This window comes from Bos taurus, chromosome 20 (genome assembly GCF_002263795.3).
Source record: "Bos taurus isolate L1 Dominette 01449 registration number 42190680 breed Hereford chromosome 20, ARS-UCD2.0, whole genome shotgun sequence".
Classification (NCBI taxonomy): Eukaryota; Metazoa; Chordata; class Mammalia; order Artiodactyla; family Bovidae; genus Bos; species Bos taurus.
In genome coordinates, this window is record NC_037347.1 from 4,762,538 (window position 1) to 4,776,288 (window position 13,751).

Below are 13,751 nucleotides of genomic sequence, written 5' to 3' on the forward strand. Positions count from 1 at the left end.
GAAACCTGGTTTTTGTGTTTGTTAAATAAGCTCATTTCTATCTCTAGATAAGGCCTTTCTGAAAAGTGATTTTGTACTTCCAATTTAGCTTGGATGGATCAACCTGGTTGTGTAGTTTGAGATGACTGAGGAATCTGGTAAGTACATTTCTAACCATCCAATAAACATCTCAGTGCTTGCTGTAGCCACTGGAGGAGTCAAAGAAGTGGATATTGGGTCCCTGCAAATTCAAGAGCTGGAAGGCTACTGGGAGGTAAGGTTGGTCTACATAGAACTAGAGATCAAGGCCGCGTTTCACCACTGTCCATAAACACGTAGTCGAGATGCTGAGCAGGTAGAGGGGCAGTACCAGCCACAGGGACAAACCAGAACCAGCAGCTCCTTGTACCATTCCCTGTCGGAAATGGGACGGAACAGTCACGTGGTTAAGGAGCCTGGGACGGGGACAGCGTTGTGTATTTTAGCAGTGGGCATCTCAATACTTCAGTAACTTGGGGACTATATTAGATTTAAGAAATTAAAAATGAAAATGGATCTAAATTTTCACCGACTCATGGCTCTTTGACAGCCAGCCAAGAATGGATTTCCTGTTTTGCAGTTTGTACTTTTCTTTTCCTCCAAAACTATCTGAACTCATTGCTTTGCTATTCTTATGACCAAAGAGAGTTTCAAGTTGATGTGACCCTCCTGCTTTCATTTCTTTCTTTTCCTTCTTTTCTTTCGTTTTGAACAGTTTTCCCTAAGAGGCAACTCCATCCTTTACATTTGCAGCAAACAGGCTTCTTTAGGTAATTTCATGGCATCCAGAAAACACTGAAGATTTGATGTCGAAGGACCATAGTAATACCTGCTACCCCGTCATTTTATTATAAATAAGGAATCTCAGCCCAGACAAGGAGGGTTGCCTGCCTGGTTTAAGGGAGCCGGTCAGCGGCAGACAAAGGAGGAGATGCGTGTTTTCTCATTTCCACTCTAGAGCACTGTTTCCTTGCTCCCGGCCTCTCTCATTGCTCCACTGGCCAGGAGCCGACTCTGGGGCTTGGGTGGGAGGGAAGAATTCTGCCTTTGTGGATGACCAAGCTGTCTCCCATCAGAGCAACTTATTTGACCCTTCATTGTTATTTGTCATCTAAGAAAGCAATGCTGGTGGTTACTGTGGGTACATAAAAGGATGCCACAGTCTTGGAGCCCCGATCATGGTTGGGGGCGTGTGACCTGCGAGCAGCTGTGTAACCATTCTTTTGAGTCAGGCCCTACTGCCCAGCATTACTGGTGGTCATTCTGAAACCTTTCGAGCTCCCACCCCGGCCTGCTTCTCAGCAGACCACCATGAGTTTGAAGCTGAGCCTCCCGTTGTCCCTGGCGTGATGCTTTCGTTGAGTGGTGCCTTTGCCGTCCTGACTTGGGCACGGCGTGACCTGTAGGAGCCTCCATGGGTCCAGCACAGCAGCCCTGGGCTGTAGCGTCCGTGCAGCTCTTGGGGGGATCTTCTCATTCACAATCATGGTTGGACACATTTCCGATTTAATGGCATAATTGAAGCAGAGGTCATGACCCTGGCTGATCAAGGTCCCTGAGTTCTGCCTTGTTCTGTCACTTTGTATAAATCCATTTTTGTACTTCTGGAGGTTAGACATTAATGGGGCAAGCTGGATTACATTGCTGTTTGCGTTCGGGCTTGCTTGCCATTTGGTGTGATTCAATTCCTACCGAGAGAGGTAAGGAAGATTCGTGTGTTGCTTGCACTCACAGCAGGGATGTGAGCACTGAAGGGACTGCAGTGTGCCAGGGAGGTTTGGAAAATCCTGCTCAGAAAGCTCTCAGGGAAGGTAAGGGCCCTAATAAGGCAGCAGCTCAGGCCTGAACCTAGAGGATTTTCTCCAAACCAAAACCCTACTGAAGCCTCAGCATAAAGCCTATGATGAAGAAAGGAACTCACTTCCTAGCCAAATTGGGGATCAGAGACACCTCCTTCCCACACCCTACCCCATCTCAAATCTACCCCCACCTCCCACTGAAAGACAGATTTTAAGCCCTTAACAGCCAGGTTCTGTGACTCTGTCACCACCGAGATGCATTACTGTCATTGAAATGAAGGAATGATGAGACCCACTCGGATTTCATGGGCAAAATTCAGTAGGTTGTCTGGGTCCAACTAGTCACTTAACCTTTGAGTCTATTTCGTCATGTATGAAATTCTCAAGAATATTAACTGCAGTTAAGGTATAAACTCAGATACATGTTTTCTCTTCATCTCCTCCCTAATAATTGAACCATTTTGTTACAGCAACTCAGGCAGAATCTGAGATGAACACCTGCGAACACTTTTTCCCTTGAGAGTGCCCTTGATCCAGTGCCTGCCAGGGCCCAGGTTGGAAGGAGCACCATCCAGCCCTTTGAGAGGATACTGAAGTGTTTCTTTCCTCCAAAGTCTGGCCCGGTGAACATGGTGGGCCTGGGATGATCATTAGACTAGGAGAGGGCCTAGCTTTGCAATTACTCCATCGCTTTCTAGTAATGTGGCTTTGGGAAAATCATTTAATATCCAAGCCTCAGTTTTTTTAATCTATAAAATGGTGATAATACCTGCCCTTTTCTGCTATATGAGGTTGTTACCATATGAGGTATTGGTGGTACAGATCATTTGTAAATTATGATAATACACAAAGGATATTTTTTGAAGAAATGATGAAATCCCTAGGACCCACTGATTATATTTTTCAATGAAGATAGGCCCCAGTGGGGCAGCTGACTTTCTTTTTTTAACATATGGTTTCCCTTTTGTTTGGGCTTCCCTTGTGGCTCAGCTGGTAAAGAGTCTGCCTGCAATACGCGAGACCTGGGTTCGATCCCTGGGTTGGGAAGATCCCCTGGAGAAGGGAAGGGCTACCCACTCCAGGATTCTGGCCTGGAGAATTCCATGGACTATACAGTCCAAGGGGTCACAAAGAATTGGACACGACTGAGTGACTTTCGCTTTCCCTTTTGTTTAGTCATTTGTACTTGGGTTACATAAAAATAAAAGGCACACACCAGGCTCCAAGCCTGATCTCTGAGCAGGGCGATGGATTTCTTCGAAATAATCATAGCGTAAGTGTCTAGACCACATCCTTCCTGCCTTTCCAGGCTCTACCAGGTCGTATACCAGAACGGGAGAATTTCTGGCATGCTTATGTAGATGTCATCTGAGGGTCCTTGGTTTCTTTTAACACTGTTTTTGTTGTCCTTAAACATGTAATGATGTCTATACCCTTATCACTGACCCAACAATTTTTTATTATATATTCCTTGGGTATTGCTGTAATATTTGAATAAACTTGGTTGTTTATTTCTTCTGGCCAGTTTTTTTGTTTTGTTTTGTTTTTCTGTTGTGTTTTGTTTGGGTTTTCTTTTTCATTTTAAGAGTGGTAGATATTCTGACATGTGGATGCAAAATTATTTTAAGCTGTTGCTCAGACTCAAAGATTTGGCCCTGGATTTTGTCTTTCAAAAATTTGAAATCAACTGCAGAGAGGGCAATGGCACCCCACTCCAGTACTCTTGCCTGGAAAATCCCATGGATGGAGGAGCCTGGAAGGCTGCAGTCCATGGGGTTGCTAAGAGTCGGACATGACTGAGCAACTTCACTTTCACTTTTCACTTTCCTGCATTGGAGAAGGAAATGGCAACCCACTCCAGTGTTCTTGCCTGGAGAATCTCAGGGATGGGGGAGCCTGGTGGGCTGCCGCCTATGGGGTCACACAGAGTCGGACATAACTGAAGTGACTCAGCAGCAGCAGCTTTTAAAATTATATTTAAATTATATTTTAAAATATATGTCTGGCATTTTAGAATAGTTTTGTCCCCATTCCTCTATGTTAGAGTTCTCTTCTGTTTGAAGAACAGATGTATTTAAAATGGCGATGGACTCTTAAGCAAAAATTACGTATTGCTTTTTCCCCTGTTCCTTCATTTCAGTTTTCTCTCTTAAGAATTGAATGTATGAAATTAATTGTAGAAATAATTTTTCTAAGGAAAAAAAACAATGTAAAGTGCTATTGTGAAGAACACTTATCATACCAGAATTGATCGAAAGCAACCTTAATGCTCAGCAAAAGAAGATGCTCACATAAGTCATGCTGCATCCAATAAAGGAATATCCTGGTGCATTTAATAGTCTTTTCCCCAAAATACATACCTAGAAAAGAAATTGAAAAGACAAATAACAAACTATTAACATTGCCTCTGGATGGTAATTGCAAATGATTTTAATTTGCTTTTTCCTTTTCAGCATTTTCTCCAGTGAAGCTGTAATATTTGAATAAAGAGAAAAAATAAGTTTCTTTAATAACGAAAGATAATAGGATATTACGTTAAGGGTCGGGGGCAGGGGAAGCCCACAGGATTTCAAACTTATGTGCATAGCAAGAAACCTGATAAGAAATAGACCAAATTGTTGCTTGTGATTATTTCTTTTACAGCTTTGTGTACTTCCAGATTTTCCACAAAGAGCATGTATTTTATAATTGGAAGAAAATGGTGTTTTGTGGGGGAACGTTGTCAGAATAGTGTTAGTACTTCTTCAAACATTATATAACACACGCGCCTGCTCACACGCACAAACACACACATACATTTTTTTCTTTAGAGTAATTCAGGGTGAAGGGACATGAACTCAGCTAGGTTTATTAAAACACTAAAGCTCTTCTGAACCAGTGAAATCCGCGCGTTCACACAGCACTTCTGGTTACGTGTCTGCACCGAGCAGGACGGAGTGCGGAGCACTCAGCCGAGGAGACGCCAGCCTCCCTTTGTGTAGGTGCTCACAGTGACAGCGTGGGAGATGAACGGGGAGCATTGATTTTGATTCTGCCCACATAGAAAAGGGGAAGCCTGGGGTATGAATGCTCTGGGGTCCCACACGGGTTAGAAAAAGCCCCACTGTTCCTCCACTCCCAACCACTCCAAGCAAGCCTTTCATTCAGACTGTGGTGCTGTTTTTGTCCAAACCCCCTCCTTGTGAAATGTATTGGCTCTTTCTTCCCCAACTCCCACTACTTCCCAGCCAGCTCCCAAACAGGAGTATTCGGCTGAGGATGCTCAGCACCGAAGATGGCTACCCACCTGAATCCAACCAGGCTTCTATTTAAATTGCCGTCAGGATTTTGAAACGGTTTCCATGGTTTTTCCCCACTGTCCAAAGTGTGGTGCTGTTGTGGGTGCCATCCGGAGCAGATGTTTTGTAGAAGCGCTGTGTCTGGGGAAATATGAGTTAAGAAGCTAAGTGTGACTTTGCAAACCACGTAAGGTTTTTGGCAATGTTCAGCAGGCATTTTCAGCTTCTGGTCTTTATTCTGCTCTTAGCTGCTCAAGACAGTGGTAAACAGAAGAAACTCAGTCCCTGACCTCCTAGAACTTAAGAGGTTAGCAGTGGACCTCAGTAGAGGTACAGGACCTTAGCAAGTACAGGTTGCTGCTTAAGTCGACTAGAAATGCTCAGTGAGTGGTGGAGGAAGGCTTTTTAAAGGAAGTGACCTTTAAGGAGAAACCCAAAGGATGAGTAAGAGCTAGGCAAGCAGGAGTGAGTGAAGTCTTCTAGGCTGACGAGTGATGAAGTTGTTGCCAGAGTCTAGGAGAGGAGAGGTGTCCTGGATTTGTGGAAACGAGTGAAAGGACTTCAGAGAAGTAGCTGTACTGGGGCCATATTTATTAGCACAAGCACATGGCTGATGGATGTTGGGGGGCGGCAGAATCAGAGATCACACTCTGGTTTCTGCTGGGTGGACCATGGAAACTTTCACTGAGATTCGGGGCCATGATGAGTTCAGTCACAGACAGAGTTTGCAGGTGCCTGAGGTATCCATATGGAGATACCTAGTGGGCACTTTCTACATGGGCCTGGAGGTTGAGAAGGAGGACCAGGCTCAAGGTGGGAGCATGAGGCACCAGCATGGAGAGACCTGAAGGTGTGGGTATGGGTGCCGAGAAGAGTGTGTAGAGTGTAGGCTGGAGACCTGAGAAGCACCCCCTCTTTAGAGGTGGGGAGAGGAGTAAGTGGACATAGTATTCCTTCTTTACAGTTGGAGAAATTGAGGTCAACAAAGGTTGTATGATTTAAGCGGTTCCGCCCAGAAGTCCCATCAAAGGTCCTCTCATTCCAAAGTTCTTGCCCTTTGAGAGGGTGTGGTTACAGTGCCTCCAACTTTCGCTTCCTCATTTACCCACACCCAAGCCTATTCCCATCTCTGAGATCTGGGACCCTTCAGCAATTGCTTCCCCACCCCCACCCCCATTTTTTCCATCATTGTTATCAGTCCTATTGCTGACGATAATAGCTAGCATTTATGTAGCAGTTGCATAAACGAGGTTGTTCTAAATGCTTCACGTATGTTAATGCATTCAATACCCACAATAACCCAGCTAGATAAATACTCCGATTATCCCTATTCTACGGATGAAAACATTGAGGCACAAGGCCACAAGCTACTACTTAGAGGTAATGGGATTCAGTCCCAGAGGCGCCTGATGGCAGGGTCTCGCCTGCCACTGAGTCTCCATGGCATTTTGTCCCAGGGTAAATTTCCTTACATGACCTCCTTGAGGTCTTTCAGTTTTAGCTTCTTCACCATGGTTTGTTTCTACAGCACCTGTGGTAAAGGAACAGCCTTCACCCACACCTGAGTGTCCAAGGGAGGGGGCACACAGCCTGCTGTTTGCTGACATTTCTGAAAAGCAGGGGCAGAAATGGGATTTTTCAGGCATGACATCTCATTTGCACGAGAGTGCTGGTCTGGGCACAGCATCGCCCCTTCTCTCGCCTTCCTCTGCCTGGAACACCTAGCACCTGTTAATCTCAGTGTGCTCACCCCAGAGTCAGCCCCTGGGGGTGCTCTCCTCCCTAAAGTATGGCCACTCTCGGTGTCCACAGCAACTGTGGCTGGTTCCTGTCATCACAGCTGTTAGAATTTACGGGTCTTTCCCCCCAGGCTGCAAAGGCTTTGCTGGGCAGGATCTCTGGCATTCAAGTATTTGATGTCTACAAGCTTGCTCAGTAAGAGTCCTATGGGCAGCCAGCTTTCAAATGCATTTTTTTGTAAGTTCCATTCTTGAGATACTGCATTTGCTTAAAGCAAAGGTACAGCTGTCTGCCCTAGAGCTCTGAGGTCTTGGTGAGCCAGCTGGGTGGGTGTGGGACCTGTGCAGTCATGCCATGCCATGCGGAGAAGGGTCCAGCACTTGGTTTACTGTTGTGCTCTTGTCGTCACGAAATTCTTAATTTTTGAGCAAGGGGTCACTACATTCTCATTTTGCACTTGGACCTGCAAATTATGCAGGTCTATTGGTTGGAGTAGCATCCCTCTGACCTCAAGGGGTCCTAATCAGAGTGTTATACAAATAGCTGCACATTCCCTGAAATCACCAGCAAAATTAGATTTGTGTATACTTGGGTGAGTTTTTCTGGGGAGCAAGTCTGTGGCTTTCATCAGAGCCCCAGAAAAGTTCAGAACCATTGTTACTAATAATAACAACTAACCTTCACTTAGGTTTGTTGGGTGCCAGACCCTAAGGACTTTATCGTGTTGCCTTACACCTCACCCGAGTGTGACTGGGTTGGGGTAAGGCAGAGAGCAGTATAGTACATTTCCCTCTTTTCTAATACTTACTCCCTACTTCTCTGTTCCCCAACCAGAGGAGAGAAGAAAACCACTGACCTGGTCCTCTCTTCTCCTGTGGAGTTGGCAGGAGCCTGAATCTTTTTATTACTTCCTTTGCTAGGAGGAAAGAGGAACTGCCCCAGACTTTGTCCTGATCCCCATTTGGTTTCATCTGCTACTCCCAAGTTCCCCAAAGGCGACTTCTGCTTTTCTCAGATTGGAAAGAGGTGATTGGGCAACATGGGCAGGAGGCGTCCTCTTGTTGAGGTGACAGGTTGTCAGGGCGTAGGGGAGCAGTGGTAGCCAGCTCACCAGGACTCCTGCAGTCAGAATCCTGGCTGAATCCTGGCCTGAGTGATGGGTGTACCACCTAGGTTGCAGGGAACCAGTGCTCTGAGGGTCTGTATAGAAAGGCAGGCAGCCCTGCAGGAGCCTAGAAGGGCATTGAGTTATGGGGGTAGATTAATGAGGCTTCCTCCTGGCACAGGATAGAGCCCACAGCTGGCATTCAGGTTTGTTAATGTGCTCTGTGCATGGTGTGGCTCGAGTGTGAATGCAGGTGCATCACACCCATTTATCTTGTGCACCCACTCTTGGGCTGGACCTTGTGAAAACAGGCTGAAAACTAAAAACTGATGGCACCATCCCTGGTTTCGCTGTAGCATGAAGGAAATTTACAACCTTGTGAATTTGTGCCTGCGTGTGCATTCAGTTGTGTCCGAGTCTTTTCGACCCCATGGACTGTAGCCTGCCAGGCTCCTCTGTCCATGGGATTCTCCAGGCAAGAACACGAGTGGGTTGCCATGCCCTCCTCCAGGGGATCTTCCCTACCCAGGGATCGAACTCAGGGCTCTTACACGGCTTCTTTATCACTAGTGCCACCTGGGAAGCCCTGTGAATTTGTAGGGGGAAAAAACCTTGGATATACAGGACCCCCTAAATTCACCATCAATTCTCTGAGCTTTTTATTACTTTTCTTTAGCGACCTCTCTGGACTGTTTACTTCCTGTGTTTCAAATCCAGCTTCACAGTTTTATGCCCGATTGGGCCTTTTGGAATGCGCCTCTGTTTGTAGTTCAGCAAACTGCTATCTGGCTACAGGTCTTGGTTCCTGCTTCTTATCAGTCTGTTCCTCCGCTTTGTTTTTATCCTCCTACTTCTGGCCTCCCCAACAAGAAGGTCTTACTGTACCTGGCCTGTGGGAGTCTTTCCTACAACAAATGCTAGATTGTTCTCATTCCCTCGCTTCCTGGTTTGCTATCAGTAACAGTGGCTGATACTAAGTGTATGTTCAGCTCAGCGCTGGCAAAAAAAACAAAAAACAAAATCAAAGCAAAAAAAACAAGAACCCCACAGGAATTATTACATGTCCTAGAAATTTTCAGTCTTAGTGAAACAGACAAAACAATTTTGATGGAAATGCTGCCGTGGAAGATAATGGTGTCCCCAAACAGTCTGAGTTGTGTGCTGCGCTCTCCAGCCATGCCACTTTCTTTCCCTTCTCTCCTGCTGCTTCTCTTCCCAGAAACTTCCAGTCATGTTTCTCCCTGGAAGGTGGAGGAGGGGGAGACCAACACTGTTGAGTACCTATGAGACATCAGGCCCCGCATTTCATCCTCAAAATCAACCTGTGAGGCAGGTGGTGACAGAAACCAAGGCATAGATAGATTAGGAACTTGCCCAAATCATTCAGCAAGCAAGTGGCCCTGAAACACTTATGTATCATGTTCTTAACCAGCAGGTCAGGGCTTCCCCTCATAAACTCTACTGAATTGTCAGCTTCCCGAGTCAAGTCTTCACCGCTTTCTGAGTTCCTCCAGGGTAGAGACTGTGTCTTCCTGTACACCTTAGGCACTCAACAAATGTCAGGTTTTTTGTTTTTTTTTGTTTTTTCTCTTCCTTTATCCATCACTAAGCAAGCTTGAATCTGCTGTCTAAGCTTTCTCCATAATTCAAGGATGTATTAGTGTTTATGCCCCTTGATTTAATAGAATAACAACAACAGACATATTACAAATAATGCAAAGCAGTGAGTATATTAAGTTCTCAGTTGGGTGGTAGAAGGAAGAAGATGAATGAAGGCCAGAATAGATATGGTAGGGACTTCCCTGGCCATCCAGCGGGTAGGCCTTCATCTCCCAGTACAGCTCTCCCTGACGGGGAGCTATGATCCCACATGCCAGAAGCGGTATTCTCACAAATTCAAGAAAGACTTAAAATGGTTCACATTAAAAAAAAAAAAAAAAACCTCTTATTTTTTAAAAAAGGGAGATATGATAGAAACAGACTTCATAAAAGATACGGGCTCTTAAGCCGTGGAGGTTGACTAGAATTTGGAGATTAATTTGTACCTTCTGACCACAAGTTCCTATCCTTTGGCAGACGTGTTCTGGGATTTGGAGGACGAGGAATTAGGGGAAACAAGTAAATGGTCGATGTACGGAAGTGCATTTGGGACTGAACTTTTCGTGTAAGAAACCGAAGCTCAGAACTGTCACATAAAGAACACTGCGTTCTATTGAGAGGCTTAGGCAATGGGAAGAACTGATCTTTCCTCTTCCCTTAAAGAATATTTTTTAGGAGAGATGAAAGAGGAATGGGTGTCAATTCCCAAGCATCAATTAATATCTCTTTTAGATTCTCCCTCAGCAACACTCCAGCTTTCTCAGGAAGAAAATTGGTTTTCAAAAGTGTCCGAAGGACACAGCTTTTCCTGAAGATCTTCCAGTGTTGAGTTAATTAATCTCACTTCCGAAGCTGTGAAATCTTAACGTATCATATAGGTCTGGAGGGGTCTGGAAAGAAAACACAGATTCAAAAGAATAACACTCATTTAGAAGATGTATGCGGCGTGATCAGCAGGCCGGGCTCAGTCTGTGCTCTAATGAAAAATTAAGAGTGCAAACTTTAGATCAAAAGGAAAGTTAGGGCTTATAGCAGTTATTTTAACTCCTTAGGAGGACTCAGAGAAGGAACATAAAGAACATCTGGTTCTAATCCAGTTTCTCCTGGTGAAGAAATTAGAATCCGGAGAGGTCGAGCCCCTCACTCTGGGTCTCATAGTTGGTGGTAAAACTCCAGTTGGGGTCTTGGCACCAAGAATAGTGGTTCAAATACATCAGGGTGTAAAGTGGATGAAACATTTGCATTCACAGTGTCTCTGGAAGGATACAGAGAATGTGGGTAACTGGTTGGTTCTGAGAAGGAGACATGAGGGGCCAGGGAACAGGGGTGGGAGAGAGATTTAACATTCACTTAATACTTTTTGTACCTTTTGAATTTATCATGGTGTATATATGTTACCTAATCACAAAATAAAAATTATTTTTAAGAATTCAGTGGAGTCTTAAGTATTACTTTTTTACCTCATTGTCTCATATTTGGTAAAACATATTTTTCTGATTCAGCTATCCCAGTATGAAATGATTCTGCCAGTATCAAGGTCAAGCATGTTGGAAGTGGTGATGGCCTTTTGTTACCACTTGTGACTAGAACAAGAAGAGCCTTCTGAAACTCAAAGCAATGCTATTCCAGAGTCCTAACTCCCTGCCAACTTTGACTGTGGCACAATCTGGCAGGATAAAACTCAGAGAAACAAATCAATTAGGAGTCAGTGATTTCATTCACTTCAGAGCAGGATACAGCCATTAATAAACCTTGATGGAAAGGTCTCTGTTAGCCAAAAGTCTGTCCTTTCCAAGACAACAGAAGATGCAAAGGCGGGAATACAACGTAATTCACTAGTAAGAGCTTTCAGTGGGCAGAGCCTCCTGCTGTGAAAAGAATCTGGGTCCTCCTTGAGCTCAAGAAACTGCTGCCCAGGAGAGGAGGTGAAAATACCTATATTCAAAGGGCAGTAACAGTGGAAGAGCTAACCATCTGCTGCAGTTTTTCCAAACGTGGTATTACAAGTGAGGATCATCTGTAATGTATTCCATGGAGATTTAATGCATGAATCTCATGAATGAGTGAGAGGAACCTGGCTCATACTTCGCAAGCTAGTTTTTCTATTGGGGTTTCGTTTTTAAACTCCAGTTGATATGGAAAATTAGAAGGTGGTATCTTAGCCCTGGAGCTTCCCCCAGGGACTCGGTAAAGAGCCTACCTGCCAGTGCAAGAGACTCGGGTTTGATCCCTGTGTCGGGAAGATCTCCTGGAGAAGGAAATGGCAACCCAATCCACTATTCTCACCTGGGAAATCCCATAAACAGAGGAGCCCGGTGGCTACAATCCATGGGGTCGCAAAGAGTTGGACATGACTTAGTGACTAACAAACTGTTGGCCTCAAGAAAATAATTAAAATCCTGCTACCAGTGGCGCTAGTGGTAAAGAATCCACCTGCCACTGCAGGAGACATGAGACACCAGTTCAATCCCTGGGTGGGGAAGATGCCCTGGAGAAGGGCATGGCAACCCACTCCAGTATTCTTGCCTGGAGAATCCCCATGGACAGAGGAGCCTGGTGGGCTACAGCCCATAGGGTTGCACAGAGTCAGACACAACTGAAGTGACTTAGCATGCATGCACGCATCTCCTGTGCAATAGGGAAAGTATTCATTCCCTCACTTCATTTTGAAGGATACAGAGGGAAGATTTAATTTCCTCTTTGGTACCTACATAGCCTTACCTATTAACATTGTGTACAAAAGTATTTTAGTAGCTGCTAAACTACACAGGCACCCCACTCCAGTACTCTTGCCTGGAAAATCCCATGGATGGAGGAGCCTGGTAGGCTGCAGTCCATGGGGTGGCGAAGAGTCAAGACACTGCTGAGCGACTTCACTTTCACTTCTCACTTTTGGGCATTGGAGAAAGAAATGGCAACCCACTCCAGTGTTCTTGCCTAGAGAATCCCAGGGACGGGGGAGCCTGGTGGGCTGCCGTCTATGGGGTCTCACAGAGTCGAACATGACTGAAGCGACTTAGCAGCAAACTACTAAAAGTAAGCCTAGAGCTATCTTTTCTTGCTATTTAGTCTGCTGTGGATCTTCTAAATGATGTACTTGAAACAGTCTAATCATACTGTCATTCATTAAGTGCTCACTTTATGTGAAACACTATGGTAAGTGCTTTATATGAATTTTTTCACTCAGTTCTTATATCAACCCCATGAGGTACTTACAGAGGAGCCGCACAGAGGTTAAATAATTTGTTCTGGTTCACATACAGTAGAACAAGGTTTCAAACCCAGGTTGCTGTTCAACCAGTACTTAATGACCATGTGCCAGGCATGAAAGGTAGAAGATGAACAATATAGGCTGGCCCTTGTCCTTTTGAAGCTTATGGTCTATGAAAGTCTGATTCAAAAGTGTGGTTTTGACACTCACATGATTACTTCCCTACATGTGTGCAAAGAGAAGCCACCTTTTTTTTCAAAGACAATTACTCCTAAGAGAAAACTGGCATCCTAAAGGAATCTGGCCAAGGATTTCTGTTCCCACATCCTCCTTTCCTTTTGCTTACTAAAATCATATTTCTGTACTGTGCTCAGAAGACGAATTCTGGGCCCTTAAGAAACATAAAGAGCAGCCTGGAAGCACAGGCTGTGATGACAGGACTGGGTTCTAGTCTCAGCTGGGTCATTTACAAGCTGCTTGACCTTGTGCAAGTAACTTAACTTTTCTGAACCTTAATTTCCCCGCCTAAAAAAATTTGTGTATTACCACTGAGTGTTATTATGAACAGATTTAGGGAACGTACACACACATAAACACTCAGGTCAAAGTGTTATATAGGCTTGTTTGTCTAGGCGCTTCTAGTAGCATTCTGTATGTACGATTGTGTACATAACGCCGTTTTAAAGATGCACGAAATCCAGTGTCTAGAGCAAATGTGCGCAATAAGTTGAATGAACGAACAGCTGCAGGCAAGGTCAGTTTCTCACTGAATTAAGTGGTTCAGATGGGGTTGTTGTGGACATTCATAAAACACTGGATGCAATCAATCCCCCTCCTAAATTAATGCCGTTTTCGTAGCTTCCCTCAAGTTTCAGTGAACTTAAACTGTAAAATGGGCATACGGGCATTTCAGGCCTCGCCGCGTAGTTGTAATATTAGATATAATGCTGGACGTGAAAGTATTTGAAAACAAAACATCCCGGACAAATGCGAATGTAGCT